We start from the raw sequence: 26,163 nt of genomic DNA, 5'->3' as shown, positions 1-26,163 counted from the left end.
AGCCTATTTGGGGAAACTGAGTTACATCTATTTTCTTTTTCCACTAAGTAATAAAAAGGAATACTGAATAATTTTATACTGTCAGTAACCTTGAGGTCTTTCTTAAGTTTTGAACCAATTAGAGTAACTCAGAGCTCTACAAAAGAAGAACACAGCCTTGGGTAAATGATATGTCCCCAGATGGTCATTGTGTGGCACGCAAAGTGTTCTGCTTCACTACTGAGACGTGTTCAAACTTTCTGTAAACAGTGGGTGAATACTGGTTATGTAGAGTTATTTGTCACATATCCTACAGACAATTGGTGAATACTGGATATGTAAAGTTCTATGGCTAAGGCTTGAAGAGGCGTCACTCTGTCAGTGAACACATCTTGTGAGGTTTATGCTGTTATTATTTCTATCTACATAGTAAGCAACTCTTCCCTTTCTTGTCTCACCCTTAGCCCCCGACCCCATGGTTCAAGTCCCCTCTTATGTGCTGATACATTTTCAAACACAACTGCCTGTTATAGACCATTTCCTAAGTTTCAGACTGGCTGCCCTATAAGGGTCCCTTAACAACAACAGGCTTCTACTGCCCCTCACCCTCACCTTGTTTTCTGAATTTCCCATGTCATCTGCCTACATCCGTGCTTATTAGTTAATACTTACTGAGAACTTGGTCCTTCTCGTGTGCTATTCCATATGTGTTGGAGTCTATGAATCACCGGCTAAACACACATAAAAGCTAACATCTCAGTGAACCTAGTGTTGGCTAGTCCAGGAGATGGACAAGCCACTAACTTGTGAGGTGTTATCTGTCTGAGAATCCACCCATCTAGATGGCTGCTTGGCTCTAGCTCATCCTGCTGTGTAATGGCTGTCAGGCAGTGGTGGCAGCCTCCAGGGAGGACAAAGTAGCCAAGAGAGCAGATGGCAGAGACCCGAGGGCCTGTGCTTCTTCAGCTAGAGGAGGGGGTTGGGAAAGGAGGTGACATCAGATTAAAAAGAGCAGAAATGCATCTGAATCTGGATTTGTGGGATTTTTCTTCATATATGTGATTTTGGAAGAGTCTCCCTCAACGTTTGCTGGTCTTGCCTCATCCAAAACTGATGTGGGGTGAGTTTTGTGGTGTTTGTTGGTACAGCTCATTAATGCTGGCCTAGAGATGGATGGACGGACTGGGCAAAGGGAGTCAGGCAAATATGGTGATCGCGCTGTGTCCAGAGTATATCCAATCTCTGTTAGTGCACAGGCTGTGTGGGGCGGTATGGCCCCATCCGCGTGAGTAGGGCACACATGGAAGGGAAGTGACAGGGATTTGGAGGGGGCAGACACTAACGTGAGTCTCAAGCAGAATTCCTCATCTGGAGTTGGGACAGACTTAGGGGACAGACTTAGAAGGAAAGCAGTCGTAGAGGAAATGGCCTGGACCCTCAAACCTGACATCAGGAGAACACGGTGCTAGATGTGTTGTCGAAGCAGTAGAGAACAGGAAGGCAGTGCAACCCCCGTAGCTTATACTGGGGGAGCATCCAGAGAGCTCAAGACCAGTGAATGGGCACATGCATGCTGCAGGAGGACAGGTTCTCTTGCCTGACTGCAAACTCCATCCTTGGGAAAGAACACAGAGAAAGTCCAAGGATTTTCCCAGTTTCCTCTTTCCTGTGCTGCCTCCTTGGGAACCTCTCCACATCTCTCTGTGTCCTTTTCTGATCATAGAAAACAGTTGCCCTAGGGTCCGTGTCCTGAGAGCTCTTCCAAAGCCTCTGCCATGGCACACATTCTAGAAAAGAACAGCACCATGTTACACTGTCAGGGAGGGACTTGGCCAGGAGGCCTGAGCATTTGACGGGGAAAGGTTGGCTTTTATTTTAGCCTGTGCTCCTGACCTAAGACAAAGATGGAGAAATCTTGAAGAAGGGGCAGGAAGGACTTGCTGTGGCTCCGTTAAGCGAAGGGATATGGGCTTAATGCCAAGGTGGGTGCTACAATGTGGGCGAACTTTGCTGTTGTGTAACAGTTTCCTCAGAGACTGAAACATTCTATCCTGCAGGAAGCCCTTTAGCAATGAAAATAAACAACTCAGCATAGCTTCAGGAAGTCCCTGAAACTGACCAGACTCACTAAGCCCCTCCCTGCCAAGTAAATAGTAAGAGCTGAGCATCTTTCTCAGACTAAGAGCTGAGCTTCGAAGAGGAAAAAAAGCTACAAAGAGGACTCTGAGACCAGACCCACTCCCTGGAAGAAGCAGAAACCTCCCAAGCCGCCTGCAGACTGTGCAGTGTGCTCCAGGTTCACAGCTCTCTGCTGGGGTGGGCTCTGGCATACAACTGTCTTTATGTCGTTTCTACTTCTGTAAGTAACACCAATAAAATGCACTGGTTCACCAAGTTGTACTTTGGTGGCATCTGTACTTTGGTCTGTCATGGGTTCGCTATCTGGGGTGAGTAGATGGTGGGTGTTGCATCTTCCAGTAAAAGGTTTGGCACACAGTAGTTGGTGATGAAGTCAGTGTACCAAGGGGCTCTCCAGGAAGCTCTGGTAGCATCCATGTGTCCCTTGGGTGCAACTTTAATTTTAGTCTGCTTGCCCTCATCTTCTCTAATTTGACACAGCACCCTACCTACTTTTCCACAGCAGACTGTAAATACAATGGTTCACTGCAGTTCTGCTATGTGCTATTGCTTTGGCATGATATTCTGGTAAGGCTGGTGAAGTTGTTCCAGGTGATTTTCCGAGTAAATCCTTATTTTGTTGTCTTTTTAAAGGGGTGACAGTTTTTTCTTGTTTTCTTATGGTGTACCTGTTGCATAAAGTGGAAGTCACCATAAGGGCTTCGTGGCTAGAATGAGTTTTAGGATTTATTTTTATTAATAAAGTATAGTCAATGTTATTGGTAAAAACACTGTCATAAGCTTCATAATACTGCATAAAGGTTCAGAGGCCCTTTGTTCTAGTCTGATGCAGGACTTTTGTACTTTATTTGTTGGAGGCAGTGTTTCCTGTATCACGGGGGGTGGGGGTGGGGGATAAGGCAATGGGGGTGTGTTCTGCTCACTGTGTAGGCAAGGATGACCTTGAACTTCTGGTGTCCCTGTCCTCTCACCGCTGGGATTATAGTTGTGTGTTACCATGGCTTCTTCATGTAGTGTTGGGGGAGTCAAACCTAGGGCCTTGTGTATGCTAGGTAAGCCCTATGCCTTTGAGCCATACCCCAAGCCCCTGTGTAACTGTATGCATTTTCTGAGCTTTGAGCTTCTGAACGTGGTGAAAACTTAGTCATAGTACTCCCGAGCAAGTGGTGTGCAGAGGGGTTTACTCCTCCAGAGAGTCGTGCCCAAGCTGCTCTCACAGCGTGCAGGCCCTGTCGGTCCTCCACTGTGTGGCTTCATATCCTCGCCTGCTTATCGATGTCAACTTTTTGGAAAAGCTTGAAGCTGTTGATTGCGTAGGCCAATTAGCATCAATTACCCCTGGAAGAGACAGCATTGGCCTCCATACATTGTCCAGGGCACTGAGAAACCTGAGAGGGGGAGGGCGTACAGAAGGTCCCAGAGTACAGAGGACCAAGCACGTGTGAGAAAGGGGGGCAGGGTGCAAACGATTTCATGAGTAGATGAAATGTCTTGATGTCTTTGCGCCTGGCAAGGAGTATGTCCCCAGTTGATACTCTTTGACAGAAGGTGAATATGCAGATGAGCGTGTCTGTGCATGTGGGCAATAACGGGGGATTTAAGTAGGCGAAGGTTGGTAACCAACACACACGTCCTTTTCATCATCACGCCCAGGCTTGCGCAGATGCGGTAACCTCACTCCCACCTAGGGTTCTTGATGTTGGCTTTTTTCCTCTTTCCCCTTTCTTTTCTTGTTTGTGTATGGGAGGGTGGATGTCCAATGTCTTCGTTAATCACCCTCTGTCTTGTTTTTTGAGATAGAGTTTCACTGAACCTGAAGCTCACTCACTAGTTAGATAAAACTGGCTGGCCAGCAAGCCCTAGAAGTTTAGTTCTCCTACCTCAGTCTCCCCAGCACTGGGGTTATAGGCGCATGGCACCAACTCCTGGACTTTTTAAGTGAGCCCTGGGAATCAAAGTTTGGTCCTCAGGCCTGCCCAGCATCTCTCCATCCCTCTTTGGTTTCTTTCCTTTGTTTTCAGAAGGCAGTCAAAGGGTAAGGTATTTCTCAAATGGGAGCTGGTATGTCTCAGTGGTGGTGGTGTGTCTTGGTGGTGGTGATAGTGTATCTCAGTGGTTATGCCCTTGAATGAGCCTCCCTTGGGGAAAGATCTCAGTCTTACAGGAGTAGCCATGCAGGCAGCATGGTCTCTGGAAACCATCCCATAGATTAAATAGGTTGTTTTCTGAACCACAAGGGATTTATACATAGTGGTCATCCTAGAGGTACTGTCTCTACTCGTGGGATCTAAGCCTTGGTCTGTGTGTGGTGTCCATAAGTCCTGTGCTTGGAAATTTCTTTAACGAGTAAATATTCTTTATTTCCACTCTTAACCTTGGCATCTGTGTTTGGAAACATTGGTCTGCTATTACTTAACGTTTATACCTAGGTTTGGAATGCAGACAGCTGGAAAACATTAAACAGGAGACCCTGTCAGCACCTAGAGTCCGCGTTACTCACTGCGGCCACCTGTCCACCTTGGCACCTTCCCCAGGTGTGCAGCACCCTCCTGTCTGCCTGCGGCAGCCTGTGTCTGCCCAGTTGGAATCACCTGTTCTGAAGAAGTAGTTGGCATGTTTGGAGAGGTGTACACACCGCTGGTGCCGGATAATACAACAGTTTACATTACAAAATGATTATATATTTATAGTCAAGGATACGAAAGAGGCAAGGCTCTTAAGTCATCGCCTCAGGAGGCAGACATTCAGGATCACCATGCACCCTGGCTCCTGCTGCTCTCTGCCCTGACACAGCCTGAAAAGCTGTTGTAGGATAGAGGTTTATGGGGGCCAGTCCAGGTGGACACTAGCGTTTTGGAAACCCATTTATTTTAAGTTTCTCCTTACTTTATGTAACATGATCCTTACCCACAGCCCTTTGCTGCCTGCTGATTCATGCCTGCCTCCATTACTTTCTCTTTATTCCACAATTTTTGAAGCCATCTCTGCCTTGTTGTTTTCTCTGCTCCTGTTAACCCAGTATTTCTTCCTCCCCATGCCGGCTCTTTTGGAGATAGTCTGTCGGAATGCTTACTGTAGGCGCGGTCATATTTCATTCATGTTTCCTAGTTACAAACTTAACAATTTGTGAACTTTCTGTTCTGTCCTGTGTGCTGTCCTGTGTTCAAGAAACACAGAGAAATAAGTCAGACTTGTTTTATTCCCATGAATTTATAGCTAAGTATTGGGAAAAGAGTCACGGCTATGTGTGCGAATATGATCCCACCTGTGTGTAAACAACTGTGGTCCGCTGCCCAAACCTGATCGGCTAAAACTCAGTCTTATTGAGTCTCACTTGTTGCTGGCACATGGGTAGGCTATTCTGGGGCATTCAGACACTGAATGCAGGCATACTCTCTAGCAGTTCCTTGCTGATACTCAGTGGCAGGCATACTCTCTAGCTGCTCCACGCTGATACTCAGTGGCCGACATACTCTCTAGCTGCTCCATGCTGACATTGCCATGTTTGCTTCAAGGAACTGTCCCATCCTTAAGAGTAAAAGGAAGTGTTCATGATTTCCAGGCTTGACTTGTAGTCTACGAGGTCGTGAAATTGAGTCATACCACACTGTGCCCGAGTGGCAGGGCAGGCAACTGTGGAGGTTCAAGTTCCCAGCATTTCACATGAGTGAGCACAGCCAGCCCTTGGCAGCCTGCCATCTGCATGTTTGGTAGACAGGTTCCTGAAACTCGACACTTTCCTGTCTTTCTTTGAAAACCCTGCAAGTTTTAGCATCCCTCCAGTGACTGACCCATTTCTTTCTTTTTTTTAAAAGCACTCCTCCTCAGCCACAAGTGTGAGATTGTTGTGGAATAGTCCGAGAACGAACTTCAGTACCTCCCCTACTGGCTCCTTTAATAACTAGCAGGCTGAGCGTTGAGCCACAGTTTATGCTTTGGACACAGAAATGGGACACTGTTCTCTGTGTTTGTTATGCTGAACTGCCCTTAAAACGTGGAGAAACTTCTCCAGGCATTTGTTTTACCAACAAAGCCCAGTAAAGCAGACTCTGGATAATTATCCCTTGAGTGACTTGTGTAAACAAAACCATAGAGAACTTTGCTGTGGGAATAGAATGAGCCCTTCTTTGTTAGGGAGAAAGGGTAGCCTGTTAGCGTTTAGGAGCCCTCAGCATGTTGTGATGTTAGCTACTCGGCTCTAGTATTCACCTCCGTGCAAAGGACATATGAATATGTATGAACAAGTATCACATCCTGATTGTTAAAGAATTGTCTCACTGAAAATTGACTAGGCTTGGAGTCAGAAAGTTCTAGATTGAGGGCTGGAGAGATGGGTCAGTGGGCAAAGCTCATGTCATGCCAGGGTGAGGACCTGACTCATACCCCAGAGCCCATGGAAAGCCAGGCGTGGCAGCATATGTCTGTAATCCAGAGTTCCTTTTGTAGGCAAGCTGTTGACGAGAGACCCCAAATCAAGGTGGAAGGTGGGGACTGACGCCTGAGGTTGTCATGGGACTTCTACATATGCGTTGTGGTACATGCATAAACACACAAACACACACAGAGTTTTTTATGTAAAGAGAATATCTTATTTTGAAGCCCATATTGTTCTATATAATAATTTTGTGGCTCAGTTTAAACTGCTCACCTTCCTCCTCTGAAAGGTGGGAACAATAAATGGATGTGTGCTTTCACCTACACTACGTTATGCATAGCATGGCTAAAATGAAAATCTGCACTGGACGGGGTCCTGAGTATCTGCTGTAGAACACCCACTCTTGCCTGGTGGATGGAGTGAACTAGCTCAGGTTTCAGGAAAAGACTCCCCGTTCAAGGACAGTTACTCAGACCTTCCTTCTCTGTGGCTTCTGTGATCACCAACAGCTGCCTCGTAACCACCTCTGAGACACGCCGGACCACTGTGGGCAGCTCTGTTTCTTACCGAGTTCCTTTCTCATTAGGCTGAAATCTATCCTTGTGACTGCCCGGGCGGTTTTCCCTCTTCAGTTTCACAGCGTAACACGAAGCGGTCCCGATCGGGGCATGCCAAGTCTTAGCAATCTGTAAGCGAGAAAAGGGGTCTTACGGTTCTGCTTCCTGCCTCTCACAGTTCACTGTGGGCAGTGAATGTGTCTGCCTGTCTCACGAGCGCTGTGCATGGGTTCAAAGGGCAGCTATTGTTTCTCCTCCTGCTGCCCGGAAGTGGAACAGAGGGCCATGCAGCCCAGATGGAGATGAATGGAAATACCAACCTTTTAACTCTTAATGTGAATAACCGCAGTGGTTTTCATGTTATTTACAATGCCTCCTGGAATAAACAGTGCCCACATTTATTGGGCTATAAATAGTTTAAATGCTCAACCAGACCAATAACGTATAAAAATGCAGGTGAGAGAATGGTTACTAATGAAGACAGATATTTCCACTTTTTATGCAGGGTTTCCGCGTGTCTCCCGTGCCTTGGTGTGACTGTAGGCTTGAGAGGGTTTCAGTGTGTCTTCCCCATGAGCTACGGCAACAAATTCTTGCCACATGGAGCTGCGTCTTGATTCATAGACTGTGTCCAGAGGTCAGCTGCTGGAGAGGCAGCCCTGGCTGCGGCGTACAGTGCCCTGCAGCCTGTTCTGACTCTTGTTGCCAGGCAGCAGTGTGACTTGGAGGATAGGATTGTGCTACTCAGAATCGTTATTCCCTCCACTTTAAAATGAGCCTAACCCTTTCTCCTCTGGCCTGTGTGAGTGTTTTAGGATTAAATGTGAAAACTAGTTTGGATCTGAGTGTCAATGCTGTTGCTTGGGGGTTATGTGGCTTTTGGAAGGTACCCTAAGCCTCACCATTCCTCACCGTGAAGGTGGAGGTGCTAGTGCCTCTCTCAGAGGTTTTCTGAGGAGTAAATGAGTTAACTCCCGTGTGGAATGCAGAACTGTGACAGGCAGTTAATGCCTAGAATGTTCATTTATTAGCTTTTGTGAGCTTTTGAAGGCTACACGACAATGTGTTTTTAGTGCCCCGTGTATTTTTCTGGTTTTGTTTTGTGTTCAGAACATATTTTTAAAGAATAAAAATACAACTTGAGGGTAAAGGAATGGCTAGTCAGTTAAGAACGTGCATTGCTCTTGCAGAGGAACTGAGTTCAGTTCCCAGCACCCACAGCAGGCTCATAGCCCCCTGTAACTCCAGCTCCAGGGGGTCGGATGCCCTTGTTTAGCCTCAAGAGGCCCAGCATTCAATGTACAGAAACTTACACACAGAAATACGCACACACACATAACTTAGAATAAAATACTTTTTAAAAGAGAGATACATTTAGAAATGTGACCATTAAGTAGTCACACAGGGCATATATCCTCTCTCTCTCTCTCTCTCTCTCTCTCTCTCTCTCTCTCTTGCTCGCTCGCTCGCACACACACACCCCTATACCATCTTCTTAAATAAAATCAGCATCTTATTTATCAATGAAACCTAGAGAATTAATTGGCTTGCCTAATATTTCTGAGCTTCTTGACTGTTTTAAAAAAAATGACTTTATCATGAAAGTTTAGTTATAACCCTGAGGACTTACTCTTAATTATCTTTTTGTCTTTGGAGATTTTGGTTGAATGGATTTGTTCTAGGAATGTTTTTTCCCAGCCTTGGGAGTTTGGGAAACTGCGGGTGGGAACTGGTGTCCCACCCAGTCTTCTCTAGTACTATTGTAGTCTTGAAACTTTGTCCAGAGCTTGACTGGTACCATATATAAAAGAGGGAATTCCAAAAATGTATTTGACCTTTAATGGTGCTAAGATTGTAGTACTTCTGTGTCTCATTTAGATTTTAAGGAGTATAAAATGTTGAGGGAGGCCTCCCCTTATCAATGGCCCGTTCATAATAGCCCTAGTGGTTTGTTTCACGGAAGGCATATCCAGATAAACACACTGATGATGACTTACCGTGACTTCCCCTAATAAAGTCATGGGGAATGCTAAGAATGTTGCTAGCAATGAGCTTACAAAGAACCATTGAGCAAAGAAAAAACTAAGGACTTTATAGATGCAAAATTCTTTTTTTGTATTTATTGTTTTAGTATGTGAAATCCAGGTTATTGTACAATATCTTTTCTTAGATAAAGCTAATTTCCCCCCTTTTAAAAGCAGTTATTTGTATTTTATGTATGTGAGTGTTTTACATGCATGTATGTATGTGCAGTGCATGTCTGTAGAAACCAGAAGAGAGCACTGCAACCCCTAGAACTGGAGTTACAGGAAGTTGTGAGCTGCCATGTGGGTGCTGGGAACCAAACCCCAATCCTCTAGAAGAGCAACCAGTACGTTTATCTTTTGACTCATTGCTCCAGTCCACTGAAAAGAGGCCGCTGAGTGACTACTGACTCTTTAGGCTCAGGAACAGTTTGGATTAACATGGGCTTTGCTGATCTTAATTTACAGCTGAATCCAGGCATAAATTTATAGCCTATTATTACATAATTCCATTGTCAACACCATTTGAAAATTTGATCATAGAGGGCATGTGGGACCAATTTTCCTGGTTAGTGGTACAGTGGACATTGTGGAATATTTTGTTTGATGGATGTGGTGTATTTCTTCACTTCTAGTTTTATATTAAATATTTCTTTAACTGCAGATTCTCAATTTCTAAATATTTACTTTTATACAATATGATAGTCCCTACATAACCTTTTTTATTTTCAGATGAAGAAGTAACTTGTAAATTTGCAAAGAGAAAAGATTGATGTTGCTACTAGCCATTTGGTTTTATGGGATTTTGCATTAAGGAATGCCAAGTTTCTCTCTAGGGATGTAATGCTTGTGCTCTGCAGAGTAGAAAGAAACCATCAAGAGTAAAACAATGTGTGCCAGGGCATTATTCCTTAACCCTGGATCTGTGAGAGTCAGGAAAGCTCTCTGCTTTAACAACAGGTTCCTCATTTGTTAGTGGGCATAGTTGCGGGCAAGCCTGGGAAGGTTGTAGTATGGTAACAATATAAGAGGTATAACACATTTTCAAGGTCTATGATATTTTATTTTAAAATTTGTCCATTTATGTTTAATGTGTCAAAAACAATGCTGGACAAATAATTGGGGATCTATGTTTTTCTGGGTACCTCATTTTCTGAAGGTTACCTAAAAGACATTGAAATGACCAGAAGGAATACTTGACTTCCAATTCTAAATAATTCCTCCCCAGTAATTTTTGTTATGGTTTTAGTGTTCATTTTCCATTTTCCTGTTATTTTTCTTTTTAATATTTTTGTGCATTTAGTTTTAAAATAAGTTAGAGAAGCTGGTTAGGATAGGTAACTCACAATCTCTTATTCCTTAGTTTCTTTCTGGACTGCCTGTCTGGCATCTAAAGTGATGGTATTTGTGCATGTGTTTTGAAGCTGTTCCCTTTATGAGGAGAAAGGAAGGGATGTGAACTGGTGTATTGGTGTATGGTGGACCGCACATCTCCCCCTGCCCTCTCTCCACCTGTGGGCTGGACCTTGGCTTAGTGATTTTCTCTCCCCAGGATGAAGGGGCTGTGCTCCAATTCAAGTTGACTGTTGATGTGGGGATCAGTATTTCAAGAAGCAGCACACATTTTAATGAAATATAAAATTGCATGGCAAGGTACTTTAAACAAAGATCTAATGTTTTGTTCAATTTTTTTTCCATTTGTCTCTGTAGGTGCTGCTTTTCTGAAGTTGCTCACCGGGACTTCTCAGCGTGGCTGCAGAAATAAATAGGTAAATGACATCAAAGGTCCTCATTGTTTGCTTCTGTCTGTTTTATTTTCCAAGATGGGATCTTAGTTCTATAGCCCATGTAGTCTTGAAACTCTCAGAAATCCTCCTGCCCCCGTCCTTTGTGTTCTAGGATGGCAGGTAGGGGCCACTGTCCCGGCTTGATGCTGTTGTTGTTGGAAGTATTTTCCAGGCAGGAGAAAGGAATAACTTTTTTTACATTTTGGAACCTTGCCTGCTATCTTAGTTACTTTTATATTGTTGTGATAAAGTGCCATGACCAACGTAACTTGTAAAAGGAAGTGCATTTGGCTTACGGTTTCAGAAGGTTAGAGTCCATGGTGGTGCAGCAAAGACATGGCAGCAGCGACGACTGAGAACGTACATCCCCATCTGCAAGTAGAGGCAGAGGGAGACAAATGAGCCTGACATGAAAGCCACACCTCCTAATCCTTCCCAGACAGTTCCACCAGCTAGGGACCAGCATTCAAACATAGGAGTCAATAGGGGTTTATTCTCATTCAAACCACCGTGCCCAGGAAGCACTAGTTTCTTAGGCTTGGCGCACCCCCTGGGTAGCCTCAGTCATTATCAAGAAGAACTCACTTATTGAAGCTGAATAAACAGCATTGAATTTAATTATTCAAATGTTTTCTCCAGATTGGATCTGTTTTGTTCTGTCCCTGCTGAGGAACAAGCTTCAGAGATCTTCATTGTGGGAACAAGCTTTCCCTTTTACTCCCTCTGTGGACCGTTTCTGCTTCCGTATCATTTCTCCCAGAAAGGCGAAGTGGACGCGGCCAATTTAAATAGCCCAGATTTATTACTTGATGATCATTCACACAAAGAGATTGCCAGAAAGAAAGTTGGAAATGATTCAGTCGCAGGTGATTAATGATGGGGTAGATTTTAATTTGTAAAGGTCACCTTTGGAAAATATTTGCGGTAGAGGTTGACTATAACCCCCTGCAGTACGCATTCTGGAAAATCAAGGAAATGGGTAGTTGAATAACTTGCTGGCGATCGATCCAGCTATGTTTCTCAAATGGGAGCGGCCTGTTGACCTCTGGTCTCTAGGGCTCCTGTTAGTGTTACAACCTTGGCAGTGAGCTCAGATCAAAGCTGCCAGAGCACAATCCAGATTACAGTCCAGCTGACGACTGACTGTCCAGTAGGGTCTGCTGCACACGGAGGGTTCATACAGGGCATTCCTACAAATGCCATCCCACTTGTAGCAAAGCCATTGTTTTGGCTTTCAGATTTTGAGAACGGAAATATTTTCCCGTGCTCCATTTTGGGGATACTGACTTCTCCAGTGCTACTAGTTTCCGCCAGTAGTGCTGCTCGGGGGGACCGGGGCTCTTTGTGATGAGAACTGCAAACACTTGTGGGTGGTAAAAGCCTTGAGCAACAGCCTGCTCGTGGGAGAGCAAGGGCGAGGTGGTGTCCCGGGCAGGGTTCGTGTTTGCCCCTTATCAAACTGCTAATCCTTAAATATCCCTTCCGTATTGATTTAGTGGAGATGGGAGAAGCTGACTTTCTATTAATACAAATTATTAAACCAGGCATGTTAGTAGATACCTCACAGGAAGTGGAGGCAGGGAAGAAGAAAAGTTCAAGGTCATTCTTGACTACAGTGACTTAGAAGCTAGCCTGGGCTACTGGAAGCCTGCCTCAAATATATGTATAAACACCCCCCCCCCCACACACACACACATTGTTCAGATCCAGAGTGTCACGTCAGCCAGGTGATGGGGGGAAGGATGGGCATGAGCAGTGAGGCCTGCGTTCACTCACAATGTTCTACAGGGAGAATATGTTCAACAGGAGTGGGTCTGGGCTGTGAGGAACCAGTACGTTTTTGCTCTGTTCAGAGGGACCATTTTTGTGAGTTCCTAGCAACAGGAGCCAGACCGTGCTGCCTACCACGCAAGGAGTCATTTGAAAACCCTGGCCAAGTGCCCCACATTTTCCTTGTGTTCTGCTAGTGGTTTGGTTTCCCCATTGTGAGATGTCACCCTGGATCACTGCCGAGCTGGTCTGTTTAATCCTGCCCTGGGGAAAAGCCAGTTCCATTTGGCAGAAACTTGAGGGGCCAAGTCGTGTTTGCCCTTGAGATTCCCCCTTTAAACCAGCCTTCTCTGTGTCCTTTATGTTAGTTTTGATTGTGAATTCATCAGAGACCAACAGTGCAAACTTAAGTCAGATGAGAACAGTTGTTAGGATCTAGGAGGATACCGGAATTGAGGAGAAATGTGGTCCTACTTTCTGTTTCCTACACTCCTTCTACATGATAGCAGGTTTCTCTTGAGCAGAAAGGACAATTGCAGTTTGAGGCAACTCTGGACATCAGCTCTCCTCAACATGTATGCTCCTGTACTGGACACACATGGGCCGAAGTCCCTGCTGAGGGGCTAGGTGGCTCTGTGCCCAAGGCAGGTTCCTGAACTCCACCTCTGTACTTGGGAATGGCTTCTTCCTTGTTACTGGAAGTAAATAAGTAGTCGTGTATATGGAGAAAGTCAACCAATGTCCCCTACTGATTCCCGGATATTGTGGAGAGTTGTTTAGATATGGAATCTGAGAACCAATATTTCTAGCTTCTCCCTGAGACTCTTTGGATGAACTTCTCACCTCCCATTCTCGTTGGTAGAGAGGCAAGGTATCCCTACTCTGCTCTGCTCCTGCCCTGAGGGAATTGTGGGAAAGCTTTAAAGAGGACAGGTTCAAGTACGTGGCTAACATCAGAGGATTTCCATTGGCAGCCCTTAAAACAAAACAAAATGAAAGTCAGACCTTCCTGTCTAACTTTCTGCGGCCTATCTACCACAGGACAGTTTGCGAGTCAGGCAAGGGGCTGGAGATTGAAACACAGACACGGGTCATCCTTGAAACAAGAATGCCCCTTTATTGTGTTCCAGGGCATCTTATATAGGGCTTCTCCTTGACTAATGGGCACGCCCTAGCTCTTGGGACTTTTCAGCTGCAAGCCCACCAGAAACCACTCTCCTGCCATCAGGAACTAGTGAGGGTCTCGTGCTCAGAGCAGCTACAAGCATAGGAAAACAAGTTGTTTACTCTGGCAAGGAAGGGGGTCACAGAAAATTCAGGGTCTGAGGGTCTGCAGTCCCCAACACTTACCGGGCTTGAATCCCTGTTTATCATTAGCTGTGTAACCCTGACCGAGTTCTTGACACCTTGTCTAGTTTTCCCTGTGTCTCAGGCTGTTAGAAAGGCAGTAAGGTACAGTACGTATCCCCAGCAGGGTGTACGGAACAGACACCTCGTAAATCTTAAGAACAGTGTCATGACGCAGGAAGGAGGAAGAGTCATGACCGAAAAGTGTCCACAGTTTAAAGTCCCTTGCAGTACTTGGTTATGCTCATTCGGCCCAGGGCAGAGAATCTGGATAGAGGGAGAGTGATCAGCAGGATACTGTCTCTGTAGATAACACAGTGAGACTTGGTCTTCCTGGGTTTTCCTCCTGGTTGGAACCGAATGAACCAGAGAGTACACGTGATCAGCCTGGCGCTGGCTGGTCCCCACGGTAGTCACACCGCACACTCGGCTGAGCCCTTGAGAACAGCCAGTGCCACTGAGGCACTGAATTGTTTGCTTTTATTCACTTTTTATTATTTTAGAAGTTAGCACTGATGGTTCTTATTGGGAAATCATTCAGTACCTCCAGAACAACATGGGAAACCAGAGCTGGTTTCTCAACTGAAAATTTTGTGACGAATGTTTCCTTTCCTTAGCTGGAAGGGTGGCTCTTCCTTGTGTACTTTTGGCTTACACTACTGATGTTCTAAACTTGCAGCTGCACAATGTAGAACTCATTTACATAATTAATCTGGAAGTCGTTAGAGGAGCAGGGAAGTGTTTATTTAGTAAGTGAGGGTTTGACAGCTTCCTTCCTTTACTAAGCATGAACTGAGCCAAATATATCATTTCCATGACAATGATAGTCATCTTCATGGTTTGAAAGAGATGGTGAAAATCGTGAAATACTAGGCGTTTTAAAGTTCTGATTTCTCTTATTTCTTTTAATTCTTCTTATTATTTTATAAGAATGGGTTTTTTGACTGCCTGTAGATCTATGCACCACATGTGTTCCTGGTACCCAAGGAAGCTGGAAGTGGGCATCAGGGTCCTTAGAATTAGAGTTACACACATTTTTGAGCCACCATGTGGGTGCTGCGTTTCAAACCTGGGTCCTCTGGAAGAGAAACCAGTGTTTTTAACTGCTGAGCCATCTCTCCAGTGCACACCCCCAACTTTTGTTAGTTTGAGTTAATAGCTTGTTTTTCTTCTGATAAGGACCTCTGGCTACTAAAGATTCCTAGGGACTCGCCCCTTCTTTCCATGAAAAGTAGCTCTCCTCACCAAACCTTGACTTTTAAGAGGAAGGTCTGAACCTTTTACAGCGGCTCTCAGCCTTCCTAACGCTGTGACCCTTAAATAGTTGCTCATGTTGTGGTGACCACAACCATAAAATTATTTTTCTTGCTACTTCATAACTGTAATTTTGCTACTGTTATTAACCATATAAATTTTTGGTGTGAAGGGTGTCTGATAGGTGACCCATGTGAAGGGGGCACTCGTGGATTGAGAAAGGCCATTTTAGAATATCCTTGATGATGGTGTAAGTTAGGTATCTGACTAATGGCAGCTGAGTGACGGCGGGGTGTAGTATCTACATTGTGGGGTACCCAGCGTTATTGCCTGATGTATAATATATGCTCAGTGAATGCTGGGAGGTGGAGGGGTGAAATTTCATTGTGGTTGAACATTGAATTCTTTTTTAAAAGAAAAAAGATCATTGTTTGCAGGTATTGTAGCAGGCAAATTTGGCCCTAATTGATGCTTTTGCTGTCACTCATAAAGGACTGCCCCTCATGTTCACTACCTGGAAACCTTACTTTTTCTTTCTCTGTTTCTTTCTTTTTTGAGACCAGGGTTTTATGTTGCCCTGGCTGGCCTGGAAATGACTATGTAGTCCAGACTGGCCTCAGAGATCTGCCTGCCTCTGCCTCACAAGTGATGGAATTAAACTCATTTGCCAGCACACCCAGCTCCAGGAAGCTTTCTGCTTTGATGGTCCACGTTTTCAGTTGCTCTGTGAAAGGAAACTGGGCTAGTTACTTTTTCATCGTTGTAATCCAAATTCCAACAATGTTGTTGTTTACTTAAAAACACTGTGAGGGAAAGGGAATAGGGAAGGTGGGGGAGAGGGGAAATCAGCCCCTGGAGACAGGAGCTGCAGCAGAGAAGAGAGAGGCAGAAAGAAAGAGAGAGGGAGAGGGACGGGGGTGGGGAGGAGACAGAGAAGGAGAGAGAGGGAGGGGGAGACAAAGAAGGAGAGAGGGGGAAAGACAGAGAAGAAAAGAGAGGGAGGGAGGAAGGGAGGGAGAGGGAGAGAGAGAGAGAGAGAGAGGAGGTGGGTAGGGCCCTTTTAAAAGGGAACGTGGTGAACCTGCACAGGAGATGCTCTTAGTGGCTACAGCTGAGGATGTTTTACTGCAGGAACCCGAAGGGCAGGCCAGTACAGGTGCCTGAGTACTAACAGGAGCAACCTAAAGGAACGAAGCCTCTTTATTTCAGTCCAGTGTGGTGGGGAAGACTTGGCAACCTTGGGGTCGCAGAAATTGATTTTACAGCAGGGAAACCAAATGCAGAGAAAGCAGGCTGGAGTCTTCAGGGGCAGCTGTTTGTCTTCAGACCCCTTTCAGTGACCGACCTCCCATCACCAGGCCCCACCTTCCACAAGGTGCTGCCAGCTGAGGATCAGGCACTCAAAGCACGAACCTTCTGGGGACACTTCACATCCAAACATAACAGAAGGAGAAAACCAGACTGGGCTGAGTGAACACGCACAGGGACCGGGCAGAGCCACCCTCTCATGGTGACCATAAAACATATGAATGATTTTATATGAAAATGCTTACCATTGCCAGATTCTTAATTTGTGGCCATAGACTGGAAAGACATAGTGGAGGGTGGTGTCTCTATATCTGCTGCTATTTTTTTTCTTTAAGGAAAGCATGTTTTTATGCCAAACCACAGCCGTTCCCGTTCACCACTACAGAGGGCAATAGCATGACTCTGAAGTTCCTAGATCCCGCCTCATAAATCCCCTCTCTGCTCACTGAGAATTTGTTGTGATTCCCTAAGTGAAACTGACTTTTTCTGAATTAAATATTGATCTCACCTGCATCTCCGTTTGAGCCAGTTCCATAACCACAGTAATGTTTTCATAATCTTTCCCTCTCTAGGGCTCCATGCTGGGTGAACCACAAGTCATTTTCTGGTACTGTCTTTCCCGGTAGGCCCAGCGCCAGCAATCCCCAAGCCACAGACTAGCACTTGCTGCATGTCACAAGCAAGGGTGTCAAACACTGTAAGGAAAACCCCTCAGGCCAATTGATGATCTTGGGTGAACTGTTAGGGTTACCTGATTTTGATGCAAGTTACTCTGTACTCAGCCAAGTTATGCCAAACATCCAACACATCTATTTCATAACCCCATCTTAGCTCGTGTGATCCCCGTGAAAGAGCTGCTCCTCTTGCTGTTATTTTTAACTGAGTCTCTGTCATTCTGTTTTATCAGCAAAGACTCAGGAGCCAGATGCTGGGGTGAAAACCTGCTAGCTCAGGGAGGCAGAAAAGGCAACTGGTTGACCTTCCTTTGTGTTCTCTCAGAGGTTTCTCCTACTCCATCAACTCCTCCAACTGGATGGCCCTCTCTTCTACTTCCTATGCATCTCCAACCCCTCCACTCCCCACCCCTGTCCTCCTGACACCCTCTTAATCTCTATGGTTTTATTTTCTTAATAAACTTTAGTTTACTTCTGGTCAACTGGTTGCTTGCTCTGCCTCTAAACCTACTTTTGACTTTATTGAATCCTGTTTACATTGTCCAAGCAGAAAGCTCTTGGATTAAAGATGTGTGCTAGGACTGAGCCACACCACAGCTAGAAGCAGGTAAACAAGATCATCTCAGGGTTCACAGTGTAATCAAATAGCTAACAACGCCTTGTTGTCTCTAGAACTCAGAGGTGCTCTCTATGGTCTGTTTTCACTGGCACAGGAGAGTGAAATCCAGTCCGTTTTTTTCTTAATATTTATGGAGATCTGTGGATTGGAAAGACAAGTGGTCACACGATTCCACAGACTCCTCATTATTCAGTCAGAGTCACCAGTGTACGGGTCATTCAGCTCTATCGGGTATTTTGATGGCTCCATCTGGATATTAATAAGCCTTTGGGTGAAGGGGGCCATTGCAGAGAAAAATCATGTGGCACACCCCCACCCAGATACATAGCTTTCTAGCTACTGTGATTTTTTTCTGTGTAGTGTTACTGTATATTTAAAACATTTCTACATCTCAAGGTAAAGACAGATTTAACCTGCCCAAGGGTCACACTTCAGTCTCCTTTGGGGCCACAGAACACTGAGGTACACTCTGAAAGCCAAGCAGCAAACTTACACTGTCACCATTATGGTTGGACCAGAACTGCCAGGAGCTATCTGTGTGTGTCCTTCCCCACCTTTCCAGACCACCTGTGTTCATGTAGAAAAGCAAAAGCATTGGGGGCAAGATCACCTGGTATTTAGGGATTGCTGCTAATAGCCGAGTGCCTAAGAATATCTCCTTTTGTTTTTCTTAAATTATTTTGATTTTAAATTATGTGTGTGTTGTGTGGGTATGTGCACATGAATGCAGTATCCACTGAGGCTCTCAGAAGAGGATTCAGATGCCCTGGAGCTGGAGTTGCAGACATTTGTGTGGGGAACTGAACTCAGGTCCTCTGACAGAGCAGGAAGCTCTCTTTACCACCAAGCCAGGTCTCCAGCCTGAGAGTCTCTTCTCTAACTTAATTCTCTTTGTCACTGTGCTGGATAGTTTATGTCAGCTTGACATAAACAAAAGTCATCCTAGAAGAGGGAACCTCCATTAGAGAAAAATATTTCCATAAAATGAGACTGTATGCAAGACTGTAGGGCATTTTCTTAATTAGTGACTGATGGGAGAGGGCTCATCCCATGGTGGGTAGTGTCATCCCTGGGCTGGTGGTCTGGGTTCTATAAGAAAGCAGGCTGAGTAAGGGGAGGCAAGCCAGTAAGCAACATCCTTCCATGGCTTCTGTATCAGCTTCTGCCTCCAGGTTCCTGCCCTGTTTGAATTCTTGTCCTGGCTTCCTTCAGTGATGAACTCTAATGTGGAAGTGAAAGCCAGAGAAACCCTTGCCTCCCCAAGTTGTATTTGGTCATAGTGCTTCACCGTAACAATAGTGACCCAAACTCAGGTAATCACGTAGCTCAGCCCTTACTGCATACAATTGTATATTTGGTTCCTTTTTTGAGTACATTGTTAGTGTTTCTCTGTATCATAAAAAGTTTCTTATTTTAAAAAAAAAGTGTTTTATGCTGGGTAATGATGGTGCACACCTTAGATTCTAGCACTCAGGAGGCAGAAGAAGGCAAATCTCTGTGAGTTTGAGGCCAGTCTTGTCTACAGAGCAAGTTCTAGGATAGTCAGGGTGGTTACACAGAGAAATCCTGTCTTGAAAAACCAAAAATAAATAAATAAAATTTTACTAGTTTACTATTCCATCCTGTAGATTTAAATCAGTTTAAGCTTCCTTTTGACATTTGTGCTTTTTTTTTACTTTTTAGCCATTAATTTTAAATTTTGAATATCTTTTTAAAAATAGCATTGTTCAGTTATAAAAACATTTCTAGGAAAATTAGGCGTTAGTATAAAAGAGGGTTTGTTTTATGACACAGTGATCAATAAGACATCAGATATAAGGTGAGAATGGTATTTTATTTTAATTTTTGCTTGTGTGTTTTTAATAAAACTATGTTTAAAATAGGCAACATCTGGGTCTGGCCCATACGCCATAGTTGGCAAACTGCCGTTGGGTAGCAGATGGCAGGGGTGCGGGATGCGGGATGCGGGAGAACTGAGAGGATGCCGTCGATGGCACCTCTCTCTTCTCTTCACCTGGTTCACTGGCTTCCAGTTTCAACACTCACACAAACTTTTGTTTGTTTTCTTAATGAAGTTCAATGTTTGGTTTGTTTTTCATAAGCTGAAGAGTCACTTGTATTTTCTCTCTTGTTAATGGCTCTTGTTCTCTCAACCATGTGCTGTTGTCATTTGTGATAGTTATAATTGTGTCGCTTATGGCCCAACTGTATTTTCCTAAGATGCATAGCTTGACTTATCTTGTCTGCTCAGAAATTGTTGCTTGCATATAAAATTGCCCTGTATTTGGGGAGAACTCTGGCGTGGACAGGATGAAGAGAGCGGAGTATAAGTTCTTGTGTGACTTCTTGGTTGTAGCCGCTAGCATTGGGAAGCACCCCGTCCCTTCTCATAGTCCTTATGAGTGCCCGATCCCAGGTCACCTGCCCTCATATTTGTGACTTCTATTTCCAGGCAGATAGGCGTAACTAATAAATCCCACATGCTGGCTCTCTGAAAGGAAGTGTTCTTAGACTTTAAAACCCTTTCAGCTTTTCTTCTGATTTCTCTCTTCAGTCGGCTTGGATGGCTCCTTGGTACTTTCTCTCATTGTCCCATTGCACCCTCTGATGTCCCCTCTCCCCCGTGGCTTGAACTGCCACCAAAGTCTGGCTTTCCCCCCACCAGATCTCTCTTCCAGACTCCAGATGTATAAAGCCGACTGTGTTTGTTCTGTTCCCCAGTATCCCACTGCCTCTTCTAACGCCGTGTGCCCCCAAATTAACCTTCTCCCTCCTCTACCTGCAACCCCATTCTTCCCCTCTGCTTCATTCCCAGGATGAATGAACACACATTCTACCAATTAAAGGTATCCTAACCAAGCAGGTAAGTCAGACTTCTCCAAAAGACACTAAACTTGGAATCTTGCAAGCTGTGCAATTTCAGTGGACTCTGTGGATTTGTTGTGCATGTGTATTAGTGTATGGAAGATGGTTGGATGTTGGGTTCATTGATCTTATCCTACCTTAGGTTTTTGAGACAGGATCTCTCCTTGAATTGGAACTCGTTGACATGGAGAGATTAGATGACTAGCAGGCCTCCAGGGTTCCTCGTCTCCACATCCTCAGTGGTTGGGTTATGGGAACACACTGCCACACCAGCTTCTTGGTGAGCCCTGGTAATCACATCACACTCAGATCTTCACGTTGAGTGGCAAGTGCTTCACAGACTGAGTCATCCCGCCCCAGGCTCTAGTTATGAAATCTTCATTTGAAATAAACCCTTAACTACTAATTTAGCATTTATAGAAACTTTTTTTCAGCGACTTGTTTAGTTTAAAACAGAATACACCCTGAATTGTATCTGGTGCACATTAGTGAAGTGAGAGCCGTCACAGCACTTTCTGGTTAGAAGGGTTTTTTTTTTTTTTTTTTTTTTTTTTTTTTTTTTTTTTTTTTTTTTTTTTTTTTTGCCTTGAGGGCTTAACAGTTTTTTTCTTTGGGTCTTAATTATTTCCATATTCCAGTATGTATTGTTTTGGTCATATTGGAATTATCCCTTATTAGCTAGTTTTTTTTTTCAGTTTACCTCCCAGGGATCTCAGGCAAGAAATACAAATATTTTCATAAGATTCTTGGAGGAAATAAAATTAATAGTTTTGAGACTGAAAATATGGTGGCTTGTCTCCTAAGGATTGGAAGACTTTATTGAGATAGCAAAATATCCCTCCCCGGGGTGAAGGTCTTTGTAATTTTTAAAGGGCTTATTGGAAATATGGGGCCGGAAAGAATAAAAGGAAATTTAATACCATGAAGTTGGAAACAGCTCCTGAAATCCAATCTGTTTTTAGAACACACATAGCAGGCTCATTCCCAGAGATTTGAGACAGTTCAGTTCTCTTCTTAATGCCGCTAGGATCATTATAATGGTGGCACAGAAAGGTCCCTCGAGGGGACATGGCATGGCAGTTTTCATGAATGGGACTCTTTCCTGCGTCTCAGGGTGGGGTATCTTGCAAGCTGCCTTCTTCACAGTATCAAGAGGCTTGGGTTCCTTGCACCAAAGTTTCCTGGTCCTGAAATGGGGAAGGATGGTGCAAGGAGAATATCTAAGAGGTGTTCTCCAAAAGATGTTGCCAGTGGCAGACTGCACCTCAGTAGCACACAGGGACACAGCCTGAAACTAAGGCATAGTGACAGGGCTGATGGGGGTTGGTGTTTCCTCAGCCCTAATCAGAGATATAATGAGACCCGCAAGGAAATTACAACATTTTTCCAAGCACTCAGATCTGGAAGAAAACAAAAATCTGTCGGAAATGTGTGGCCAGCCAAGTCTCAACACAAACGTGATTACTCAGGGGAGTTCTTAAGGAGCAGAGGAGGTACAGTGCTGTTCGTGACCTTAAGAGGGATCCCCTGGGCTGTATGTTTCTACTCCTTGCTGTTGCACCAATGTGCGGGCCTTGTAGATGCGTTTTCACATAGGCAGTGTCTCCCAGCAGTCTGTTGGCGACCTTCCTTCCTGTCACATAGAGGACAAGGCTAAGACTGAGGCTGTAGATGTCTAGTCATTTTAGCCCGTGGTGTGATGCTGGGCTAACAGACAACAGGACAGTGTCCTTGTCCTTAAAGAGCTGATCCAGCCAAGCGTGGGTGAGCAGAGACGTCACTGTGGTGAGCTAGTTATATTGGAGAAAGAGGCCAGAACAATGAACTCTACCAGCTGCTTGCGGTCACCCCAGACCTGTGACGTACCAACTGGATCTTGACGATTTCACTAGGAGATGTCACGTAGAAATGATGGTAGGTAGATGGGTGGAAAGAGATGAGTGTGGGTAGCCAGTCAAGAGGGGTGGAAGTTCAGAGTGTGACAAGGAGTCAGGGTTTGGGGGGATGTTACCTGGAGGTGTAGGGAGGCGGGTGAAGTCAGTTGTGATTGTCCTGAGCACCATGGCCCTGCTTTCACTCTCTCTCCCATAAGTACATAAATATGTGTTCTGTTTGTGGCTGAACGGTTTATGTTGTTGGACAGATATTCTGCCCTTGCTGTGACAATTTAGGTGAATGGCGATGGTGACGCTTCGAGGATCTACTGGGGCTCCCCGTGAAACCTTCAGTACTGGTGCATTTTGTAGCTAGTGGCTGGCGAGTGATCTGTATGGCTGTGGCCCTTCCTGAAGGAGTGTTCATGTAGGTGGTCAATAGTACATATGAACTATCACAGTGGACATTCCCCATGTGACTTCTGTCTCCAGCAAGTCTCAGCTGTTGGATACTTTGCTAGTCATCAGCTATATTTAAAGATCAATTTTTTTTAGATGTATGTGTATGTATATTAGCCTGCATACGTTCACAGGTACCACATCCATGCAGAAACCTGAAGAGGCTGTTAGATCCCCTGAAACTGGAATTACAGGCTGTTGCGAGCCATCTGATACAGGAGCTAAGAACGGAACTCGAGTTCCGCATACTATACACTTTCAGTGTCTGAGCATCTCTCCGGCCCCATAGTTACCTGCACTTAATAGCACATAGGATTAATCGCTCAGTTTTCTTTTCTTTTTTTTTATAAATGTAATTCCTATACATGGACTTATTTATTTATTCATTATGTATACAATATTCTGTCTGCGTGTATGGCTGCAGACCAGAAGAGGGCACCAGACTTCATTACAGATGGTTGTGAGCCACCATGTGGTTGCCAGGAATTGAACTCAGGACCTTTGGAAGAGCAGGCAATGCTCTTAACCACTGAGCCATCTCTCCAGCTCTCGTTCATTTTTCCTAAGTCCTCTGCAGTAATTGCCTTTCACCTTTAATGTTGGTGCTGTTGGCCATGCTTGTGGGGCATGCGTGCTCTTAGAATCTCACAATGCACGGCTTGAGGAAGGGAACAAAACCATAGACTGGCATCAAGTGTTCCCTCAGATTTGCTTACCCAGCTCAGTCCCTTTCCTCTCCTCTTCACACCGTTTCATACCTGACAGAATAACTCGGTATGTTAGGGTTCAAAACTCAATGCGTGGTGTCCATGATATGGGGGCATTGCTCAGAATTGATGAGGAGAGGCAGCTGAAAGTGACCCCCAGATCCCTTTTCACCCTGAGGGTGGAAGGTCAAGTCCCATCACTCCAACCCTTGGGCCGACAGAACTCTTGGTTCTTAGATTAAAAACTACCCATAGTTCCGGGTGCTGTAGCCCAATGGCGTAGGGCTTACTTAGCACACACCAGTCCCTGGTTTCTGTCCAGAAACCACAACAAACAAAACACCGCACAGATGTGTTCCTCGGGCTCACGGAGGCTCTCGGGTGACTGCTGCAGCACCAGCATCTGCCTTGTTTATTTCCCAGCCCGACCAGCACACTCAGCGGTATTTTCCCTCTTAGGAGTCCCTGCTTCCGCCTTTACCATTGGCCGGGTGTTTTTCTTTCCCATGGAATTCCCCGTTCCTCTTTAGATTCACTTTTCTTCCAGCTTTTGAAATTGCAGTTCGGCTTTCAGGATGTATTTCCGTGATGATTTCACAACGTAGATTAAAGTCTTGAACCTATTTTCCATCAGAAAGGAAATACATGTGAAAAACGCTTTGAGCGATGTGGCCACTGACCACCGCATCTTTGAGTGGATCACTGTCAGTTACCAAAAGAAGATGAGAATAGTTAATTCTGATAATTCACCCCAACAGTCAGATGAGATGAGGCCCTTCTCCATACCAGACTCAGCCACTCTCTCCAATAGAAGGGTAAGTGCCAAAGTAAATACGATACTTCCTCAGCCTTGGATTTGGCACCTAATAATTCAGTGTGCTTCTTGGCTGTGTCCAGACAGCCTCCTCCGTGCACAGGGACGTGGCCCTTGAGTTTGAGGTAACTGTTCTTCTCTGTTCTGGCCTTGAGTGTTCTTATGACAACACCCCAAATCTTGATTTAATTTAACTCTCTCTACCATGGTCTCATGACTGGCACAGTAATCGTTGCTTCCGACAGCCTGGTGGTTACTGAGAGGTACCGACGGAGAACCTGGTTCTCAGGATGGACAAGGATTTCCTTTTCATTTGGGGGTGAGATGCATGGGAGGTCCAGGCCGGCAGCCAGTAGACTGGGAAGACTACAGAGGTCCTTCAGTGACTGGTTAGCCCTTTCAGGAAAACTGCCATTGGGTTCCTGCTCTGCTCTTGGCTGTATGATTGACCTTGAGCTTTTAAACTTATTGAACGTCAACCACAGTGAGTTTTAATATTCACTCTGTAAGAATCAATGCTTCTCTCAGTCTTTAGAAACAGTATATCCGAAAGAAAAGACCTTCAGTCATTGTGAATACAAACTTGGCAACCGTTTTCTTCCTAAGTACCTGAGAGAGACCCGTGTGGCGATCCGGTGATCCAATTGAGGACTTGCCTGATTCTGGGCCACCTCCCTGTGATAGAAGGTACTTTAAACACACATGTGATGTTGATAATGTTTTGCAAACAAGCAAAGCAAAGTCAGCTAAACTGGAACTGCTCTGAGAGTCTAGAGTTCCTGACCACGCTTCCTAAAATGGTGTTCTGGGGGAATGGCTTTCTCTGCAGCTGTAAGCATGTCTGTTAACGATTGAACAGAGTGGGCGGGAGTGGGTGGGATTTGTCTTTATTGCAGGACTGGGCAGGGGTTTCAGCATGTGTGTAGTGGCTCGTTAAGGGTCAAATACAGGCCTTGGTTTTTGTCCTGAGATCCTTCTGGTCTCAGAGGGACTATAGCCACATCCCACAGCTCATGCCATTTGGACGCAGTCAGGGAACACTGACACAACTGATTTTCAAAGGGTTACAGTTTCTTCTTCAGCTCCTCCTCTCTCAGACTACTTAGTCCTATGTCCCATGCACGTCATTTCAGTCTGGACTGGTCTTTGGACTTCATGGATGAGATGAGGCAGAGGTACTGTGTGAGTTCCACAGTTACAGAGTTACAGTCTCAATGGCATTGGCAATGTCTGCCTTTGCCCTCTTGAGACACAGCTGAGACCCTGTGACACGGAAGCAGGCCTAGACTCGGGAGGACGAGGAGTACATACAACAGATGACCAGTGGATATAGGATTGAAGCTTCCACGGGCCTTCTAGCACAGTGGGCTGCCTACCGGTCCCAAGCAAGTCCAGGTCAGACCAGCAGCCAGCGAAGATAACCATGATAAGTCATTGCTGCCTGAAGCCATGAAGGCTAGAGGTACCTTCCATACAACAGTAGTTAATGGATACCCTAATATAAGACAACCACCCACCAAGATCTCTGAAATCAGAGGAAAAAATATGTTTCAGAAATCAAATCTGATATTTTCTAGACTTCTCTGTCTCTAAACCAAATTTCTAGACAGG

At 45.0% G+C, this 26,163-nt stretch overlaps 1 protein-coding gene across 3 annotated transcripts in view; it reads left to right on the top strand.

Annotated features, from left to right (window-relative positions):
* Positions 1-26,163, top strand: part of Lhfpl2 (LHFPL tetraspan subfamily member 2) — a 149,314-nt gene that overhangs the window by 55,454 nt on the left and 67,697 nt on the right. For 2 of the 3 annotated variants that reach the window (XM_038322552.1, XM_038322553.1), the window contains exon 2: positions 10,785-10,843. The gene's annotated coding sequence lies outside the window, so the exon portion shown is untranslated. Of the gene's footprint in view, positions 1-10,784; positions 10,844-24,450; positions 24,554-26,163 lie in introns of those variants that run through there. The other variant, XM_038322554.1, reaches the window with a different exon arrangement.

This window comes from Arvicola amphibius, chromosome 3, assembly GCF_903992535.2.
Source record: "Arvicola amphibius chromosome 3, mArvAmp1.2, whole genome shotgun sequence".
NCBI classification, from domain to species: Eukaryota; Metazoa; Chordata; class Mammalia; order Rodentia; family Cricetidae; genus Arvicola; species Arvicola amphibius.
Note: the sequence above shows the minus strand (reverse complement) of the source record. Positions and strands in the feature narration are given on the sequence as shown.